This window comes from Lissotriton vulgaris, chromosome 11 (assembly GCF_964263255.1).
Source record: "Lissotriton vulgaris chromosome 11, aLisVul1.2, whole genome shotgun sequence".
NCBI lineage: Eukaryota > Metazoa > Chordata > Amphibia > Caudata > Salamandridae > Lissotriton > Lissotriton vulgaris.
Window position 1 is genome coordinate 234725899 of NC_141699.1, and position 22809 is coordinate 234748707.

A 22809-nucleotide genomic window follows, 5' to 3' on the forward strand; every position below is an offset into this window, starting at 1 on the left:
TAAGACAGGGATTGTGAGGAGAGTGGGTGAATATAAGGATAGAGGTGTGTGTATAAGGACAGCTAGGAGAGAGCATAAAGAGAAAGGGGGAAATATGAAAAAAGGGGCAAGTACAATTCCGAAATGTACACAGATGCACAATTTGATTCTAGACCAAAAATATAAGACCATGTACAGTTAAGTGACTGCCCACATTCCATATATATACCTACTACATTTCAGTGGACAACCTTGACTCATTTTACAAATACGTACACAAATTAATGCATTATTTTTGCCAACATTACATCTAAAATGTGACACAATAGAACAACAAAGAGGTGCAAGAGACTTGTAAATGTTACCAGAGTGTATAGAGCAGTGTATATATACTGACCGGGAAATTGTTAAAGGGGAGGTATGAGGAGAGAGGGAGGAGTAAGAGGAGAAAGAAGGGAGTATGATGATAAGAGGGAGTATGAGGAGAGACGGAGGAGATTAAGTAGAGAGGGGGAAGTATGAGGAGAGATGGGTGTATGAGGAGAGAGGGAGGAGTATGAGGAGAGGGGGTATGAGGAGAGGGGGAGGAATGAGCAGAGAGGGAGGAGTAAGAGGAGAGAGGAAGGCGTATGAGGAGAGGGGGAGTATGAGGAGAGAGGGGGGAGTATGACATAAATGAGAAATATGAGGAAAGGGTGGAGTATGAGGAGACAGGAAGGTATGAGGGGAGAGGGAGAGTATGAGGATAGTAAAGAGTAAGAAAATACTAAGAGGAGTATGACAAGAGAGGTAGAAGTATGAGGAGAGAAGGGAAAGTATAAGCAGAGAGAGGGGAAATGTGAGGAGAGAGAGGAAGTATAAGGAGAGAAGATGGAGTATAAGAAGAGAGAAAGGGAGTGTGAGGCGAGAGAGGAGGAGTAAGAGGAGAAAGAGGAGGACTATAAAGAGAGGGGTAAGTATAAGGAAAGAAGAGCGGTTATGAGGAGAAAAGAGTAGTATAAAGAAAGACAGGTGTGTATAAAAAGAAAAGGGACAGTATGACAAAAGAGAGGGGAGAATGTGGAAAAACAGGGATTATAAGGAGAGAGATGGTGTATGAGGACAGAGCGTGCAGTATGAGGAGAGTGGGAGGAGTATCAGCAGATGGGGGAGTATCAGGAGTGAAGGGTGTATGAGGAGACAGTGTGAGGAAAGACGGGGAGTATAAGGAGAGAGGGGTGTGTATGAGGAGAGATGAGAGAGGTCAAGGACAGAGGGAGGAGAATATGCAAAAAGGGGAGACTATAATTCCTAAATGTACACAGATACACAGTCTGATTCTAGACCAAAAATATAAGACCATGCATTTTACCAAAACATATTTACTAGACTAAAACAGTTAAGTGACTGCACACATTCCATATATATATAACTACTACATTTCAGTGGACAACCCTGACTCATTTTGCAAATACATATACAATTTACTGCATTATTTCTGCCGACATTACATGAAAAATGTGACACAATAGAACAACAAAGAGGCACAAGGGGGTTGTGTAAATCTGCCCCAGAGTGTATGCAGTGCAGTGTATAATAACTGGGGAATTGTTAAGGGTGAGGTATAAGGAGAGAGAGAGGAGTAAGAGGAGAGAGGGTGAAGTATGAGGACTGGGAGAAGTGTGAGCAGAAAGAGACGAGAATGAGGAAAGAGGAGGAATATCATGATAGAGGGGGGAGTATAAGGACAGAGAGGGAGAGTCTGTGGAGAGAGGGGGAAAATGAGAAAGAAAAGAGGAGTATGAGAAGAGAGGGGGTAGTATGTGGAAAAGAGGGATTATGAAGAGACTGAGGAGGAATGTGAGAAGAAAGGGGGAGTATAAAGAGAGAGGGGTGTGTATGAGGAGAGAGGGTAGATTAAGAGGAGAGAGGGGGAGAATGTGAAAAAAGGACCAATATAATTTCTTCATGTACACAGACAAAAAATATAAGACCTTACATTTTACCAAAACATATTTACAAGCCTACAACGATTAAGTGATTGCACACATTCCATGTATATAACTACTACATTTCAGTGGATAACCCTGACTCATTTTGCAACTACATATGCAATTTTCTCTATTACTTTTGCCAACATTACATCAACAAAGTAACACAATACCACAACAAAGAGGTGCAAGGGGCTTGTAAATCTGCTCCAGAGTGTATGCAGCAGTCTATATATAGTAACTGAGGAATTGTTAAAGGAGAGGTATGAGGAGAGAAGCAGGAGTAAGAGGAGAGAGGGCCGAGTATGAGGACAGGGGGAAGTAGGGCAACAGAGATGGTAAATATGAGAAAAGGGGGGAATATGACTAGAAAGGCATTATGAGGAGAGAAGAGAGAGTAAAAGGAGAGACAGAGAACTCTGAGGAGAGGGGGGAGTATGAAGAGAGAGACAAATATCAGGAGAGAGGAGGGAGTATAAGGAGGGAGAGGAGGAATATAAGTAGGGAGCAAGGAGTATGAGGAAAGAGAGGAGGACTATAAAGGTAGAGGGAGGAGCATGAGGACAGTGGGGAGTAAAAAGACAGAGGGGAAATATCAGAAGAGAGGGGAGAGTATAAGGGGAGAGGGGGAGAGCATGAGGAGAGAGGAGGGAGTATGAGGAGACAGAGGAGTATCAGGAGAGAAGTAGAAGCATGTGGAAAAGAGAGAATATGAAGAGAGGGAGGAGTATAATGGGATGGGGGAAGTATAAAAAGTGAGGGAGGTATGAGGAGAAAGGGAGGAGTATAAGGAGAGAGAGGTGTGTATGAGTAAAGAGGAGAGAGGAGAGAGTATACGGAGAAAGAGGGAAGAATGTGGAAAAAGGGGCAAATATAATTCCTGAATGTGGAAGCTTCTCCTCTGGTTTACCATGCAAAGATGTTGAGTTTATTTACCCTAACGCTACCCTCAGGGAATCTACCTAAAATGGTGCTGTGGTGCTGCCATAAAAGGATGACTGAAATGATGACCTTTATCCAGAGTTAGTATACAGGAGATGATAATTCTGCTGTGATACTTAGAAATTCATGCATAATAGATGAGGATGGCTTTTCAAAGGAAACCACAGGACCTCTATTCAGAACATAACTAGGTAAAAGCTCAGCGCCAAACTGTTATATAGAAAAAGGTAGGACAAAATGTAGGTAAACGGTTTTATATCTACCTAGGCCTATTTTGGGCTACATTGGGGATCATAAGAACACTACATCTCTCCCTTTGTTAAATAAAAAGTACTAATAATACACATACACATTACAACTCTTCAATAAGTTATTTTGGTGCTCGAACCAATCACCCAGATCGAGTCATGTGAGGCTGCAAGATACCAGTGAAATGTTTGTGACTGGCATTGGTAACAGAGACATCGGTACAGCCATTGGACTTTCCAGATTCTCAGGTGGTCAAGTGTGATTCCTGACATCTGGAGTTGGCAAAGATTGAGGCAGGTGCTTAAAATGCGAAGAATATCCAGTAATGGACTTTCCAGGATGGCCAGCAGTCACCATATGTCCTTTACTAGTCACAACCTTCAGTGGACCAGCATCAAAAGGAGCATTAGACTTTCTTTTCTTTTTCTGCCTGGAAAAAATGTGGTCTCCTCTGTTTAACACATTGCTGCGAGCACAGCAGTGTCTATTCACATAGGCCTTCATTTAACGTTTATGAAACGAGTCAGTAGTGCGAAGCATATCAATGTCATTATACAGTAGATCTCTCATTGGCCAATTATGGCAATTTGGTGCATATGGCTCTCCCAAACATTCAGGTGGCATGGCTTTCACCTGAGGTAGAATGCAGAGCTGACCTGTATATATAAAGCATAGACTGAAGAACTGATTTGAGTTCAAGCTTTTAAAGCACAGCCATCTGAACTGTCTTCTTGAGAGTGCTCATAAATCTATCGACCACAGCATTCGCCTGTCGCTAGAGAGGTATGCTTTTCTGATGCTTGACATTTAAATGAGCAAGGAAATCTTTACGTTATCAACTATTGAAAGGTGGGCCATTGTCAGATTTCAAAATCAAACCCCATGTTGCAAAAATACATTCTAATTGCTAGATGACTCTGTCATGAAAAGTGACAACAGATCGTCCACAAGGGGTAAACAGGAATATTCATTAACAATTACTAACAGATGATGTCCATTGTCAAGGGATCCAAAGAAATCAATTGCAATCTTCTCCAATGCATGCTCTGGAAGGTCAGACATGTTTAACGGATTTGGGATTGTCTTGGATAACAAACTAACAAACACCTTAAATGGCATGCCTTTAACCCTTGTCCCAATTGGGGGGGTTGGTTTGATTCCACCGGCCGATAGCTGAAGCGATTGGTGAGACAGAGAGCCAGGAGCGCTAGGTGCTAGCCAGGCTTTCTAGCCTCCTAGGAGCTCGCTAAGCTGAAACTCCAATATAAATCTCTTGTACAGGTGAAAAAGCCACCTTCAACCACATTAAGTGGGAGGAGATGCAGGGAATTATCTTCTCCAAAGATCAGCTAAAGATTTTGGCTAAAGTTATTGAGTTTAGTTCTCCAAATAGGGGTTCCCTTGTTTGTGTGATCCCTGAAGAGCAGTGGGCTATTTATGTGACAGACCTGTATAAGAGGTTGTTCTGGTTCAGAGAGATTCCAAAGATTTCATATGCTAAAACTCCCTGTCACTTGGTTTTCAGTTAAGGAGGTAAAAGCTGTCTTGAGAGAGCAAATCTCTCCCGTGCTGCTGCCCCGATAATATCCCAAAAACAACAGTTGATGGACAGAATGCAGAACAATGTCATACATTCACCCCAGCGCAGAGATCTTGACCCTGTGAATCATGGGAACAGTCCTGTCCGAACTGCCAAGCCAGGTCCTCCCTGGACTGGAAACAAGCATCCTAGGTCCGGTTTCATATCCCAGTTTCATATCCCGGCAGAAATAATCAAACAAATAGTGTTTGGTCGGCCACGTTTTATTCCTCCCTGTTTAGTTGGATTGGCAAGTGTGGCTTTTACCCTTCTTCTTGGAAGGGGTCCATGGTAATTTCTATTTTTTTTAAAAGGGAGTGGTACAGACCCCAAACATTACAGGCTTCTTAGCCTCTTGGATATTTCACTAAAGATCTTTTCTAATATTATTTTTTCAAAACTAGAAGACTGGCCCCTTTAATCTAAGATACATACAATATAATGTACTCTCCATAGGGAGAAAGCTATGGAGTTGTTATCATAAATGCGCTATGTAGATGTGGCAGATGGAATTGCTCGGTTTTTATAGTAAGTTAAATAGAATTTTATCATGATTTATAATGTGAGTAGCTTGCCGGGTAGTACGATGGGACTTTTTATTGATTTGACAATTGTCTAAAAAACATATTTTTCTACCTACCTTTTTTAACTCTTTCATCAAGACGAGGGAACTAAACTCTGTTCCCTAGAGCTGCTTCGTAGCAACAACTCAACGGAGTCCCTCATGAGCCAGTTCAAAACCCTGTTGTCTCAGGCTCTTGGGTATGACAATTTTCGACCCTCGTAAGATGAAGCCTCCTGGGGTAACTGAAAGGTCTTACTGCATATTTTTGAATTTTTGTTATTCTTAAGTGGTCGATTATGTTTTTGCCATATTTTGAGGTGCAATACCGTCTTTGAGTATCAGCAAATCCCTGTCGCTACTCCTGGCAGCAGTGATTTGTTCCACTTATATGGCAGCAGGGGGAACTGGACTTCATAATGAAGTTAACATAAGCAGCAGCTGCTTTAAAGGTAGTGCCATAACACTGTATTGGCAAACGTGAGGAGAAGTCAGCAGGGATTTGTTCCTTTCCTGCACGATGCACAATTTTATCATCATACACATACACTCAAAACCCCTACATCTCAATGCAAGGAGGCCTTTTGAATTTAGGAATGCTGGAAATGGTGAGGAATGCTGGGTGATCAGTGACAACTGTCAAATGCTTTCCATACAGGAAAAATGAAAATGCTCACCACAAACCCACACTACTGTTAGGCTTCCTTTTTCACATTGTGAATATGCACGTTCCATTTCTGACAAGCTTCGGCTAGCATAAGCCAAAATGTGCCTTGGAGCATTGGGATGTCCAGTGTGCTGGGCCAGGATGGAAATCAAACCCGCTGAGTTTATAGCAAAAAGAACCTTTGACTATAATTTTGGGTCAAAGAATGCCATTACAGCGATGTTCTCAATTGCATGCTTTCTACTTGCTCCAACTGGTGTAGTCGCTTGGCCTTGTGGAAGTACACAGAGCGTCTCATCCGGAACGTTCTGGCATCCATTTTATTTTGTTGATGTGACACACTTGCGCTTTCCTCAATTTTGTTTTCTCAACGTGACACACTTGATCCTTCCATTGCGTGCAAACCATTACAAAATTATTCTCTATCCCGCAGCCTTTGCATATTTTTGCAATGGTCGGACATTTACCTTAATGTGGAAAGGAAAATCTACATCGAAAACATAACTTCTTTTCCCTTTTGAAAGATTACTTTATAGCCTTACTACCTTGTGTTTTGACTTACTTTTCACATTGAGTGCTGATTCACTTTGGGCCAGGACAGCCTCCATGTTAACTGCTTGTCTGTCATCTCTTTATTCCACTCCGGCAGCCAGGAGTACTTGCACTAAGCTGAGTGCCTCTCAGCATTCGTCGTCTGAAGGAATTGGAGAGATGACCATTTATTACTCTGAGATGCATGGCCTCTTCATCATTGAACTCATTGAACTTGCAATGCTTAATAAGCAATTGAAGTTTTTCTACAATCTCATCCATCATTTCACCAGTTCTCTGCCTTTCCTGGATGAAAATGTATCTTCCAGAGTGGACATTCAGCATTGGATTGAAATTGGTGTTTAACAACTTTTTGATTTGACGGTACATCATGTCATCACCTTGTGGTATTTTCTTTATCACTTCTTTTACTCCTTCACCCTCCAAATTCTTCAGATTTGTGATGATCTTTTATTTTTTCAAACGAATCAATTAAATCATTGAAGATTTTGATCCAGGCAGAACATTAATTATTACTATTTTGCTTTTTCGTGGTAGTTTTAGGAAAGCTGCAGTATCATAACCTGTGGAACTTTCTGCTGTCAAGAATGGAGCTTGCTCTGGCAGTGTCTGCTGTCCACTTGTACTGGTGACGTTGTTAAGCACTAGCCATGTGCTACCACCCAGGTTGTCGTGCCCACTCTCTGACTGTGAGGCACTGTCTTCTTTGATGGTGAGTAGCAGCGTTGTTTCTTGTGTGGGTTCTTCTCCTTTCTTGCCGCTTTGCATTGTACTTGTTTTTGCCAGCCTTTATCATTTCTTTGTGTTATAAATGTTTTCCACTTTTAACACTTCCTTGCACTAAGCAATCACTGCCTCTGGCACTTCTCGGTACCCGACTGTTGCTGTCTTTAGCATTCTCACTCTGTATGAATGACAGCTCTGTGTGGTGCTGTGGTGCATTATCTCTTGTCTCGACTTTATTATCAAATTTCTATTCAATGACAAACAAACTTTCTGTACGGCCTTCACTTTTTCACAGACCTTTCACTGGCTGCAGTTGCACTTTGACCCCACATATACTACTTGTCGATTTTTACTTCAACTGAGGCACAAGAGGCAAGCATGAGCAGCGTGTTTGATTACTTGAAACTCTCAGGGAGAGCACTCTTGGTTCCTTAGGTTGTGAGGTTTACGTAGCTTGGTATTATATGTCTTTATTCCTCAGCGAGTCAAGGTTAACTGAACTTTCTGCTTCATGAATTCTATCATGCATGCACTTAGTGAGCTATACAAGTATCAATTTACATTTATGTCACTGTTCTTCTGAGTCCGTCAGGAACCAAAAGGGTCCCGTGATCTCAGACTCACAAGACACTACATGACTGAACCCATTTCTGTTGGCATTTGGACGATGCACACTTTACCTCTGCTAATTGGTAGTAAATTGCTTGTGTACTCCCTTCCAAACATGCAAAAATTATTAGACATTACATTTACCTGAAAGTCCCTAGTATGTGGTGCACATACACTTAGGAGCTGTAAAATAATTGCTACTTAGTTAAAGTTTGGAGATTTATATAGTGCAGCTTGCCACCCATGAGGGTATCCAGACGCTGTCCACAGGCTGTTTTGATAATGCTAAGACTAGAACCCGGATCCCCAGCTCCAGAGTTAGCAGTTCTGGTCAATGCACCACATCCTCTCTCACATGTGGGATGCAAAACTCACTGTCTCAGGTCTGCTACTGCAGCCAGTGGTGCAGTTTTAAACTGCCATTGCAAGTTGGCACTATAAACCTTATGCCAGGTCAAAACCTCAGTTTTTAAAACGTATGAGTCATCTCTAAGATAGACCCTAAAGGTTCCCAGGGCTGGGTCCATGGTACTTAAAACATAGAACCTGTACTTAAGTTTTACATATTTTGGTAGTGAAAAACTCCCAAAGTAATTTTTCACTGAGGCAAGAATATCTCTACGATGGAATAACACTGAATTACTTTATTACACTTAATAAGTGATAACTTCAGTTTGTGCGAAGATAGAGAATTACTTCTTCGACTCATATGAATTGTAAATTAAAAACCTCTTTAACGATAATGTTAGATTTTAAGTTACTATTCTGAAAATGCCATTTCTAGAAAGATACCACCAAAGGTGGTTAGGCCCAAAGGACAAGGGCCAAGTAGGGTCATATAAATTATCAAAGAAATAAAGATGAACCTGGCCCCTTATTGATTTTCAAGCTAACTATTTAGAGCAACATTCAAACCGACACCTTTCAGTTTGATCTGGTTATTTATTTAACCTTTTCTTTTATAAATATTTATATCTTTTTTCAAAAAGTTCATGAGTGCATGACAAACACAGAGGGAAACAAATACAAAAAATCATGAACAACAAACAATGAATTGTAACATCACTACATAAAACAAATAACAGGATTATTCCTACATCGTTTCTAATTCACAAACAAGGCAAACCCTTTTTAAACCGTTAATTCATCAAAATAGGGAGAATTCCAAACAAGGGGAACAATTTATGCAAACAGTAGGGGTTAATTTTTGTTTAATTTCCCTCAAACTGTACATAAAAGGATTCACAGTTCCTAGATGTTATTAGATGAAATAATGTTTGTGAATTAGAAATGGTGATGAAATACTCCTGTTATTTCTTCTATGCAGTGATGTTACAGTTCATTATTTGTTGTTCATAAATTTGTTTATTTGTTTTACTCTGTGTTTGTCACTGTAAATATTTCTGGAATGAACAATTGTCTTTTTTTTCATACACCCATGAATTTTTTGAAAAAAAAATTAGATATTTATAAAAGAAAAGGTTAAATGAATAACCAGATAAAACTGAAAGGTGTCCGTTCAGTCGTTGCTCTAAATAGTTAGCTTGAAAATCGATAAGGGGCCAGGTTTATCTTTATTTCTTCAATAATTTCTAAGAAGATGGCATTTTTCTTCTAAACCAAATGTGCCTTTTGACTGTTAATGGCTCTCCTGTGGTGTGATGTGTATTCCTTCCTGAGGAGGATGGCCTGAGGTCTGTGCTCAGCCCTTTCTGAGTTTCAAAGTGTAGCATGAGGGTTGTGCCGCCCTCTTCCTGACTTCTGAAGTTACCTGCCCTTTCACTGACAAATGCAGCCTACCTCTGAGCCTGCCTGCCCTTTGTTCCTTTAGACACATTGGAGTCAGACTAGTGAGAAGGGATGGAAATTACCAGAACCAGTTAGGTTTGGAAAAAGAGTATGGTCGCCTCACACAGGCTGGCACTGTGTATAAAATTGGCACCCTCAAAACCTCTCATCAGAACACTCCTGGACCTGTACTTCAGAGGAACGACTGCCCTCCTGTCGGCTTGCCTTAAACTCTGGATCTCAGAAGTCACTAGAGGTTCAGTTGGCTGACCACCTGTTTGAGCTCCAGGGACAGAGCAAGCTCCCAAAGGCCTTCGCTGCAACTGCCCAGCTGACCAAAACCATCTAGATCTACCTGAGCCCTGCTCCTTGCCTTTGCTGGAGGCTGCCCCCCGGTAGGTGCAGCCCTCGGTCCTGGACACTTGACTGGTGTCAGACTGTACTACTTGAACACAAGGAGAGGGGGCTCTTTAATCCAAAGGGATGGAGCACCCAGAAACTATCAAGTTAGAAAAAATAATGTTCCCTTTGATGAGATCCACATTTAGCAGCTCACATTCCAACCTCACTTCTATTCCACACACACTTGCACCTAATGATTAAGGGACCTATAAATCAACTACTTATTTAAGTAAAAATATTCATCTATTTTATTCAATAAGAGAACAATTATTGTTCTACAAATACATGTGATACACCAAATTCAAAAGACATAAAAATGCATTGCATTAAAAAACACACAATCCTCCAAAGGTACAATTAAAAAGGTACCATTCAAAAGGAGAATCCACAAAGACCACACACTATGTCTTTTATGTGTTAATTTGGCTATATATGTAGACAGCATAGAGCATGGATCTAAGTTCCCTGTCTTTGGCTTGATGCTGACTCTTGCTAAATTTAACACCAATTCTATTGTGAGCGTTGACGCGTTTCAGTGGCACATTCGCAATAGGACCACCTTCTTCAGGACATTAGCATTTGTTCTTCTTTTATATTAAAAATATTAATCAGATATCAGTTTTGTATCAGACCAGTGCCACTGAACTCAGTTTTATGGTTTCAGGCCACTTTGACTAATACTTGAGGTTCAATAGCGATTTTCGCGACGTCTTTATGTGTCCTTGAATTTCAGATATTCATTTAAAACAGATGAGCTGAGGCAATTATATTACCCATAGGTCAAAATTCAAGACAGGGCATGAGTTCATTTTGTGGGAGCCCTGTGGAGGAGGAGATGAGGGGACTAGGAACTTGGGAGCGGGGAAAGCCAGCATGAGGGGATTAGCAAGCCAGAGGATATCGTCTCCAGTGGAGGACAGCCTTTCATCTGCAAAGCACAATAGAAGGAAAGGGTGCAAGGTGGGGTATGCTAAACCAGAAATCCTAAATATGCCACCAGCTGCACGTCCCTTAGCGATGGTACTGGTAAATGTCCAATTTCATACAATAGAATAACAAGAAACAACTACTCAAATGATGGTCAAGTCCAGGCATTGGCTAACAGAGACTGCAAGACCCCCACCATCTATATATGACAATCTAATCATGGCAAGAAAAAATTCCTGGGTAGGCACTTCTGAGAAATGCATTGAGGGGGTTCTGTGGTATTGCATTTTGATAATACACATGCTATAGGGGAATTATTAGTTTAGCTCTCCAATGCAGGAACACCCAGCTCACAGATTGATGCTGTCCCATTGGGATTCTTTTATAAGCCATTGCATTTACATAGACCCCTCATGTTTAGGGCCCCCTCACAGGGGCATAATGGGAGGAACTACCTACTAAGGGGTGAGAACCGAATTCTACCCACTTCTAATAGATATGAAGCTTTAACAGATCTAAATAGCTGTGATTGACTACCCTTAATTGTGTCACCTCATACTGGTTATGATGATGTAGATTGTAGAAGACTTGAAGTTCCCCGCATATTTCACATACTGATTACAATCATGTAGATTGTAATAGACGTAAAGCCCCCCCTGCATATTCTTGTAATGGTAAACCCAATTGGAGCCCAGAAAAGGGCCGATGTGACTGTCCAACCCTCCACCATAGCTATGCACCCTAGTTCTCAGGATTTGACACTGAGCACAGAGGTAACAAGAAATGTTGTAATAAATAACACTTACCATACTCTGCTTTCATGGAACATAGCAGGTTACAAAAATAAGAAAGATAACAATGAGTGGTATGATGCAGTCTCAACCCATCAAATCCTATGCCTCCAAGAGACATTGGAAGTGGATCCCATCTTTGGAAATGGGTATCGATGTTTTCATACACCAGCTAACCCATCTGCTAAAGGACAAGCAAAATGGGGCTTGATGACATGCATATCCAATACTATCTCATTCAAAGTGGTTTGGTATATTAATAAATCACAGTTCTTTCATAATATTCTGTTAGATAGCAACCACAGCTTAAAGTGGATAATGAAAAAATATTTTAACAACTTTGCGACGCCGCAAGAGGCAGTAAAGGATCTTGGAGAAACACTAGAGAACATAACATTCTCACAAATGAAACCATTTTATTTCATTGGGTCTGGCGAATTTAATATAGCTAAATGTATGAATGAAGATTATCAATTGTGCCAACAAATGATACAACGTGAGGAAACAAAAGATCATTTTATGCATATCACTTACGTAAATGCTTTAAATAATCTACTAACAGTACGGCAGCTAAAGATTAGGAGACAGTGAACTCACAAAAATGGACAAATAATCCCGACTTTTTATAGGGGGTTGGTTACTTTGGTGATAGACGAAATTATACCATCTAGCAGTTATGAGAATAACTCAGTAGAGGTTAATATCAGGACAACGAAATTCAGTGACCATGCTAATATCTCTATAATATTGCCATGGAAAGACCACTGCACAAATAAAAAGAGCACTACAATCCCGAAGTACATTTTAGCAAGACGAAATAGCTATTCTTTAAAATGGAGCAAAATCAATGAAAGGCACCTTTTTTCTCGACTAATACAGATGAATTATAATGAGGCCCTGTCCTGACTACATCTTTCACAAACACTCCTCAAGTAGAAGCATTTACAATGATTTTAGATGGGATTAAGATGGAATTAACTCGCCTAGGTGGTGCAGGAAACCAGTAACACAATCGCTGGTTTGACAAAACCTGTTCTAAAGCTTCTCTAAACCTCCACAATGCCTTAAAAACAAAACCAAGTGAATAACTACAAATTTAAAATCTGATAGGAATCTATAAAATATCGATAGAAGAATAAAAAAAAACAATTGAGTTCTGAAGCTTGGGAGAAATTGAGGATTGCGGCTCATGCCAATGATAACAAAGCATTCTGGGAAGTCGATAACTTTCCAATCCGACAAGAGGAAGGTGGCCCATCCACAGATGTATTCATAGATGAAAAATCATGGATAATCCACTTTCAGAAATGTTTTCAAAGGCATAATAGAAGTTCTACTGAAGAACAACAGGACAGTCCGAGGACTACCCCGCCTCTCGTCATTTATATGGACGATATAGAGCTTGCTTTGACACAAGCATCAATGCTAAATGCAGCAGGGCCAGATGGGGTCCCTGTTGATATATTCCTAATAATAGAGCCTTTTGGGTTCCTGAAGCAGTCTATCATTGTACTGATTTACAAAAATGGAGATGGCTCTGATCCTGCAAATAATCGGCAATTGCGCTAATTGATAGTACAAGTATAGTATAGTATAAGGTAATGGCCACTTATTATTAAACTAGCAGCCCGTGCCGAAGTTGTCCGGGAGCAATCAGGCTTCAGGGCCCCGCCCGCCCCAACATTGTCCGTAGGTCTCCCGGAGCGCACCCGCGGCTGCTTGTTTGGGGCAGAGTTCTGTAAACATCCTCTGTCCCTTCCGTTAGTCACTCACAGCTCGAGTTATTGTTTCAATAGCAACCGCAGGCAGAAATTGCTGTTATTGTGCTCTTATTTCAACTCAAGCGAGCACAGCTCCGGCGTCGCACACTCGGGGAAAGTCTGAAGGAGCAAGGAATAAATGCCTTTCACATGATTAGCCGCTGCGGGTCTGTGGGTGGGTGTGTTCAACAGGAGGGAGCGGTAGGAGCGAGCCTGTCAGCCGGCCCGAGAGCTAATTAGCTCCGCGCAAAACAAAGATAAGCGAGCGGGGAAGGGGACCCCTGGGGGCTCTTTAGTTTCCGGGCGATGTCTGATTGGCAGATGTTAAAAGGGATTCCTTGGTAATCCGGAGCATCAATGAACTGCACTGCAATGAAGTGAACGGACCCAGGAATGAGGACACTGCGCAGGTGCGCGCGGGAGCACGCAGGAGCGAGATGGACCGAATGCTGGAGTCCCTGCAGCTGGTAGTGGCCCAGGTGCTCCCTCACAGAGACCCCGCCATGGTGTTCAGAGACTGTGAGTACAGAGGGGCGAGTACTGAGAGTGTGTGAATGAGCACGCGGCTCGGCGGAGTTCGAAGAGTTTGGTTAAGTATTCTGGGTGACTCTCAGTAGCACAGCACTAACATGAGCAGCGTGTTCTCGTTGTGAGTGAGCCCTTACCTATATCAGGTACTCTCTGATCCTAAAGCACTATGGAACGACCGCACACACTGTGGTAGGCGCTATTCAAATGCAAACAGAACAGCACTGCATTACTTTGTGTTGGTCTAGTGCTGCTGTACGCTCGATTGTGCCCATGAAAGAAGAACTTTGCTCCTCCCCGCGCGCCTGATGTCAGCACGCACGTCGCGGCCGGCGCTACTTCCAAGGGACTACTTTTTTTTATCGTAAATGTTTTAAAGAACATATATATATATTTTTATATAGCCTATGTCCTTCTGCAGACCCTGACAATTACAATGATGTATCCGGTGCTTGGATTGGCGCTGTGGTTCCCGAGTTTACCCGCCTCAAAGGTTCCCAGTTCTCTCTTTATAATAGTAGTATAGATAGAATAGAAGACTGGGCAGCTGAGAAGGGGATCCTTGCAGAGGTACACTATGGGTTCAGGAAAGGCAGAGGGAAGGTGGATCAATGTCTGAACTTTGCCCTCTTAGCAGCATAGTACACACAGGCCAAGCCGGAGAATATCTATATGGAATTTATGGACTTCTCATCCGCTTTTGATTGCATTAACCACAGCAAGTTGTGGTACATTATGGGGCAAATGGGAGTGGAGGCAGCAATAATTTGTTTTATTAGGCAGTTGTTTGCAGGTGCTACTGCAAAGGTTCACCACAGCATGCTTGGTGAATGAACCAGACCTTTTAACATTACAAATGGCGTAAGGCAGGGTTGTGTGCTCACAACATTTCTGTTCACATTATATACTAATAAATGAAATGAGCACCTGGTGAAAAAGTTATTAGACACTCTGAATGCTAGTGCAGTCCCATTTCCCATCCTGCTCTACAGAGATGATGTTGTACTTCTGGAAAGAAAACCTTTAGCCCTAAAACAATGTTACAAGCTCTGTGTCTTTTATGAAAAATCTTGATTTTTATGTTAACAAAACAAAGTCCTTCATTATGTGTGTTGGAAGCACCACAAATAAAGGAAATGTTTCTATTGAAGACACAGAAGTAAACATTGCAGATACTGTTTCCTAATTAGGCATTGTCTTTGACAATAATTTAAACAGAAAAATGATGGTGACTGCAAGGGCTACACAGAGGAATAAAAGCATAGCCAACATGTTTAGGTTTGTGAGGAATCTGGGCAATAAACCAAAACCAGAGATGATTAAAATGTATCTGGCAAAAACTATGTCTGTGGCAATGTAGGGGCAGCAATTTGGGGTATAGCTTATATGGACAGCCTCCAAAAAATAGAGGACGTGTTTGTTAAGAGGTTATTATCCGTCCCAAAGGCTTGTATAAATGTGATTACTCATAAAGAACCAGACTAACCCTACATCATCAATACAAATAAACTGGCCCCTATGTTACTCTAGCTGTCAATATGGAAGCGGAAGGTGGTACAAACAAATCAATCAATCCTAAATGATATTATGAAATTGGATTATGGATCTAAAATTACATGGTTATACTATATAAAGAGCACTCGATTCACTGGTGCCAGGGGTCCTTTATGCTGCACCTGCGCAGTGTGAAACCTTTTCGAAAGAAAAATTAAGGTATTCCTTTTTAGAAAAATGTACACAAAAATAGGACTTAGAAAGAAAGATAAAGTATGCAATTGCTTACAATGAGGGACCCCTTTCCAGCATGGACCATTGTCGTATCTTTCCTTTGTGGGCAATAACTGCCATAGTTATATTCTAACGAGATTTCATCTGGGTTATATAACACTCATGTTGGGCAACCCTGCAAACATTTAATTCGAGAATCAATGGGAATGCTGCCAGTGTGATTCTTGTTCAAAACAATCAATTGTACATATATTATATATTTCCATTTCTCTAAAACGGAGATAAAAGGGTTTATAATCCCACTTTTGAAGCAATTTTGTTTGCGTAACTACATTACTGCACAGACTGTTATGTTTAGATTAGAGACACCATATTTAATGTTTTGCGATAGCTTCATTTTTATGTGCAGCCTTAAAAACCCATAGTTTAGCAAAGATGTGATTACATTTCAAGTCGTATGTAACAAGCCTATGAAAAGTAAATCTTAATGTGCAATAATATAAATGAATTATCTAGATGATATATGCCATTTTTAGGATTTTAGGATTTTATGGAATAGTTTTTAAGAGACATGCTTTTTCTATGTTAATTTATTGAATTGTGTGTTTTTCTGTGGTTGTACTTGTTACGCATTCGATTTTAAATGAGAAATAAATTGTTGATGATGATGGTGATGACCAGCTCTTCATGTCGGGAATGACTCCTTGCAGACCCTGCCAATGGAAAGCTCTGACTGAGACTCCTCTCATGGAACTGGACTGATTTAGAGGGCAAACTCTCCACTGGGACGAGCCTGGTCCCTGTATCGGACTTTGACCCCAGTTCAGCATGACTAGGTAACTGGTTAGTACTTTGTGCTTTGTGAAGCTATTGTTACCGTAAAAACTCATACCTCCTGTTCTACTAATTCGAATTTTGTTATTTTGGTGTCATTGTATTTTTCTTAAATGTACTATAATTTTTTAATTGGTTTGGACTTTTTCTTGTGTTATGTTGTTACTTTATTACTGTTTGAGTGCTGCAAAAATACTTTACACCTTGCCACTAAAATAAGCCTGACTGTTTGTGTACCAAGAGGGAGAGCACAAGTTTATTTGTGAACTTTTATGGTGCACCCTGACAAGAACTGTGGTTATTATTTGAATGTGGCTCTCACACATCATAACTAATACCCCGATTTCTCAATTTTTTTTATGTAACTGCTCTTTCAAGACACTATGAGGCATTTACAAGGACTTTTCGCAGAGTTAACAGCACTTTATCACAGCAAAAGTGGCTATAAATGTATCGCCCCCTTCACAAGCTGTTGTTAACAGCCCATAACACCAGTTTTCCTGCGATAGCAGCCACAAAAATCATCGCCACAGATGACCTCCGCATCTATCGCTAATGAGATGCAGAATAGGTGTTTCTGTGACAAAAGCTACAACACCACCACTCCGCAACTTTCTCAACGACTAGCCAGATAGGCGATAAGAACACCAAAAATGCGATAAAGCGCGTTAACAGCAGGAAATAAACACCTGCTCTGACCTGGTGTAAATTCGGATGACAGCCTGCACTACAAAAGGGACCCCAGCCCAGAGCCACACCTGAAGGGTAACAGATGCCATGAAGCCAATGATCATGCAGCGTAGAGCCCCAACAAAGCCACAACACCCCCCACCACCCCACTTCCAGGAGCCTCACCCCGGAACAACACTGAAGCAGTGCAGAAAAGAAAGCGACCCTCAGAAAATGCACCAACCTCCAGACCCAACACCAGAGAATGTCATTGCCCACTACATGCATAGAGGGACAACCATCCTCCGCATCCTGACCACCATTGTCCACAGGCTGACGGTACCAACACACCAGACAACCAACATCCCTTCGCAGACAAAGCTGCTGGCCCTACAGCAACTGTTGGCCTCTGGTACACTCCAACCAACAACCGCCTGAGTGGAAGGAGTCACACAGCCAGCCCAATCCAAGTCCCTCAAAAACGGTCTTGGATGACACCATCAGCATGGTACTCCACTAGCTAAACTTCCCCCACACTTCACAGGAACAGCCGGAGACAAAGCAAGGTATCTACACCACAGCTGGCTTCCTGCATGTGTCAGGGGGCAATTGACTGCAAACATGTCCTACTCGTGCCCCCTGGCAACACTGCACACAATAACCGCAACAGAAAGCGCACATATTCCACCAATGTCCAGGCAATATTAGACCACTGGGGAATCTCCACCAAGGTTGACACCAACCACCCAGGCTGTGTGCATGATCCCTAAACCTTCAGACAGTCCATCATCAACATGCGCTACTAGGATGGCCCCAAACAAAGGGTCCGGGTGCACGTGCCCGTGGCCAGTTCGACATACTATCTGCATGTGTCCGTGTGGTCATGATTTATGCATGAAGGCCCTGGGCCCTACGACATTAAAATGTACTGTGTACAGCCGATGGAGACATGTCACCATAGGCAGTGGGTTAGAGCTTGGACATGTAGCTTGGTCGTCACCCACTCAATACATCAGGGGACTGGGCTGGGCCATCATATGCAGGTCCAGTGAGGGTGTGTGACTGATAATAGTGGGGCTCTGGGAGTGGTTCAGTGCAGATTATGTGCAAATGAATGTGTCTCTGTGGCAGTGTGGTTCTCCTTTGTGAGGTATAGGTAGTTCATGAAGGGAATGAGACACCCACGTATGTGATCTAGTTCATCTTCTATGGGTTCGGACCACACCCGCAACTGTTTGGCCACCTCCTTTTGGCATTCTGACACCTGCGTTGGGATGCTATCTGTGGGTCGGTGAAGTGTTAGGATCCAGTTGTGCTTCCTGCGGTATGCTCTGTTGCAGGGGCTGTGTTCTCCCCTATGTAGCTTTGCTGCCCTGGTCCTGATGGTGGGTTGCGTGGGAAGACCATGGTCTGTTGTAGGGCATCGGTGTCGAAGGTGTGGTAGTCCTCTCTGGCATCACTGATGAGTAGTCTGCTCTGCTCTGCTGGAGGTGTTGTGTCTCCCTCTGAAAAGTGAAGGGGATATGCAGGTTGACATTATGTTGACATGTATGTTGGCACAATGTTCGTGTTTACATGCAGACTGTATGCCATTGTACATTGTGACTGTTTTGGAGGTGCAGGACTTAGATGCAGTACAGTGTACATTTGGACTACAAGATGGATGTACACAAGGTTGTACGCGTACATTTCCATCTCACAGTTTCCAGCTCTGTCAGATGTAGTTGGTCTGTTTCCGCTCGTGTGCGGAGCCAGTTGTGTCCTCTGTTCTGCAGTGTCAGGGTTCCACATTGTACCACATTGTCATCAATGTAGATGTGCTGTTATTGCTATGTGTGTGTGCTGCAGTGTGCCATGGGGATCAGGGACATGATCTAGGGTCTTTATGGGTATGCAGTGTGCTACACATCATTGTGCATGTGTGCCATTGTGCCCATTTCCCCCGTCCCCCCAGTCAATGATTCTTACTCACCCTGTTGATGTTGTGTCAGGTCCTCCTGAGCAGTGTCAGGACTCTCCACTCCTTGCACTGTCTCCACACTGATGACTGTGGCCTCTGTTGCCTCCAGATTCTCCTGTGACACAGGACTCCCACCTCCTGTCGCTGTTGCTATCTTATTGTTGGCAGCGGCTTTGTGCCAGGTTTAGATTTTCATAATATGCCAGTGCCTCTTTGCCTTCTCCATTGACCTCCTCGACACTCCAACTGCTTTCACGGTAGTCTGATTGTGGGTCAGTTGATGGTAGTGTTCTGTCACCTCGGTGACGCTGATCTGGTTTTCCTGTGGATGCACCCCGTCTTCCTCTCCCTCTTGTACTTGGCCTTCCCTGACCCAGTTGTTCCATGCTGGTGGTCTGTGGGGCTTGTTGGGTTTGTGTTGGCCTCTACAATCGGTCAGGGTGCATCCATGTTGCTAGGCACTTTGGATTGTTTTTGGTGTTTTGTTTTTGTTGCTTTTGTAGTGCATTTTCCTTTCAGACGCATGGGATTTGCAGGCCTGCCACTGGTTTTCGTTGTTTTTTGCATCGCGTTTCGCCTCACTGCAAGTTTTTTTGCGTTTGTGTTTCGCATTTTTGCAGCGTCGCATTGATTTTAATGCAGTCATTTGACGAGTTATCTGGAAACTATCGCATGGTACCGCCGTGTTGTAAATACTTAGTAACATGGCGTAAATTTTCCACGATAGACTGCAATTTTGAAAGTTGCGTTAAGTTAATTTTGTGATGGTTATCACAAGTTCTTGGCAATATGCCCCGATATCCACATTAAAACAATTTCAACTAAAAGCAAACTCAAAACCGCTATTACACCATTGTCCTTACAGCAATAGAAACATTCTCAGCCTTCAGAAAGAAAGCCTCCTCCTGTGTAATAGTATGCGGTACAATTAAATAAAGAGTAAAATCCACCATAAAGGGTTTCAGTTTATCAGAAGTCATTACAAATCATTGGAAAATCAATGCTGCTAACAAGAGTGATTCGCTTGCTAGAGGCCATCTCAGCAAGCGATATAGAAATGTTTTATAAGGAAAATATCCCTGCAGCATTTGTGCAATTTTGGGTACTGAAATTGATTTTCATGTCAAATTGTTAATCACAGCTGATAAATAGAAACATGTTGTAGAACCTTGACATTCTTTATAACCCTTCCTAATGTAACGTTGTTCATTGGGTTTTCTTTTTTTTTAGGTGTATGGGGTCACGGAAGGTACTTAAAGAAACTGTGCTTTTGGTATTATGTTAATGTCTAAGGTTTTAATATGTAAAATCCTTTATAATCATCACAAGGCAACGCGTTCCACAGTGTAAGTCATTGGCATTTTATAAAAATATGCTTCAGGACATCCACAACATACTCAACTTTTAATGTAGGACTCCATATTGCAATGAGTTGCAAGCGACATGTTTCTTCTTCTTTCTTATTACTCTTTGGCCCTGATTCCAAACTGGTCGGAGTCACAGGTGACATTTACTGCACCTGATAAAGATACTCTGGATACATTCATCTTCGGGTGCTTTTGGGAAATAACATGCTGGTTAGGTGCTTAATATGCCACAAATCGCGTGGGACCGTAAATACCATGGGCCTCATTCATGAAAAGTGACGCATCGCTGCGTGAAAACAGTGATGCGTCACTTTTCATTGTGCCCTCCTTGCGACACCAGTGATGCGTCATATTTACATTATGACGCATCATTGCGCAAGGGGTTACAGATACGTCAGTATTTCTGACGTATCTGTAAGCGCAAAAGTGACGCATTGCTGGAGTGTGTCACAAAAGTGAAGCAACTCCAGCAATGTGTCCTTTCACATGGGGCAAGCCCCATGTGAAAGGGCCTGCGTCAGTCTTACGCCTGCTGTGAGGCAGGCGCAAGATTTTGACGCAACGGCGTCCTAGAAGTGACGCAGTGAAATCTCATAGATTTCACTGCGTCACTTCTACGACCCTTTCTTGCGTCAATACGCCCCTCTTGCATACATTATACCTGGCGCAGGGGTTTACAAAGTGACGCATCTACCTAGATGCGTCACTTTGTAAATATGGCGCAACAAGGCGCATTTTTTACGCTACTGGTGCGTCACAAAAAGTGACGCACCGGCGGCGTAAATGTGACGCACAGCCTCATAAATGAGGCCCCATAAACCTTTCCCGTGATGCATTTTCAGCAAGTTTGAGGTCCTGAAGTTCAATAAACGTTGATAGCAGGGCCCAGAAAGCACAGACTCACTCGTCATCAGGGTCCTATATCGACATTTGAGGATGTTTTAATGAGTCCAATTCTCAACTAAGCAAAATAATCGGCCCCGATACTTGTTATTTTTATACAGTACATTGAATTTTTTTTTTAAAAGGTCTCGTTATTAGTAATTGTGTTTTCATGTAAAGATAACTCATTGTGACATCCATTCTTTGTCTATTTCTCTGAATTTTGAAGGCAATTCCACGTGGTGTGGCACATATACCCTATTTCTTCAGTATAGCTAGAGACTGCTTTTTCTTTGATCCACAATCTGGGTAATAGCAATAAATAACTATAGAGATAGTGGCTTAGTTTGCTGATTGGCGCAGCTTTATTTTAAAAAAAATGTGTGTTGGTAAGGTGGCTCAAAAGTAGCTGTCCTTCATGATCACATTACTGAGTTTCCCAGACAAAGGTACTGTTTTGTGTGCTTTCAATGAGGATGCAGGTGCATTTAGACAGCAGGGACTAGAGCGGTAACATCAGTAACAGCACTAGTGTGCACACCTGCTGCAATAGCAGTAACAACAGAAGTGGCCACAGCTGCCATCATGGCAGGAACAACAAAAGCAACAATGGCTAGCCACAGAGCAGGGATGCTAGGACCAACTACTACTGTATCCCCTTCGGAATCCTGTGTAGCAACTGAATGAACCCTAATACTGTTCACAGCCGCACAAAGTTGGCCAAGTCAGGAACAACTGCAGCTACAACAGCTGTCAGGAAGGCAGGGGCAACAGCATCCACCACAGTGTTAACAAAGGAAGGGGCAGCAACATCTTCCATAGTGCAGGAACCAAAGCTGTGACAACAGCTGCTTTCATTGAGAAACCAACAAAAGAAGTGAACACAACTGTCATGGTACCAGGAACTCTTGGAGTGATGAACAGGCGCAGTAACAACATTGCAGACACAACAGGTGCAGTAACAACAGCTGCAACACTTATAGGAACCACTGCATTGACACCAGCTGCCAGTGCAATAGTGACAACAGCAGAAAAAAGAATCTGCCACCACTGTACCATCAATGATTGCCACAGCACCAACAGCTGCAAGCTCATCATGAATCACAAAAGTGAAAACAGCTGTAAGACAGCAATAACCTAAGGAGTGACTGCAGCTGTCACGGTGAAATGGATGAGAGCAGTGAATACTAGCTCTAACCAAAGTAGGCGCCACAGCAACACACACAACTTCCACTATGACATTGACAACAGAAGCCACAACACTATCCCCAACAGCAGAAATCACAGCCACTGGGACACTAACAACATCTCACAGCAGTGGTTTTAAGCACAACCTGG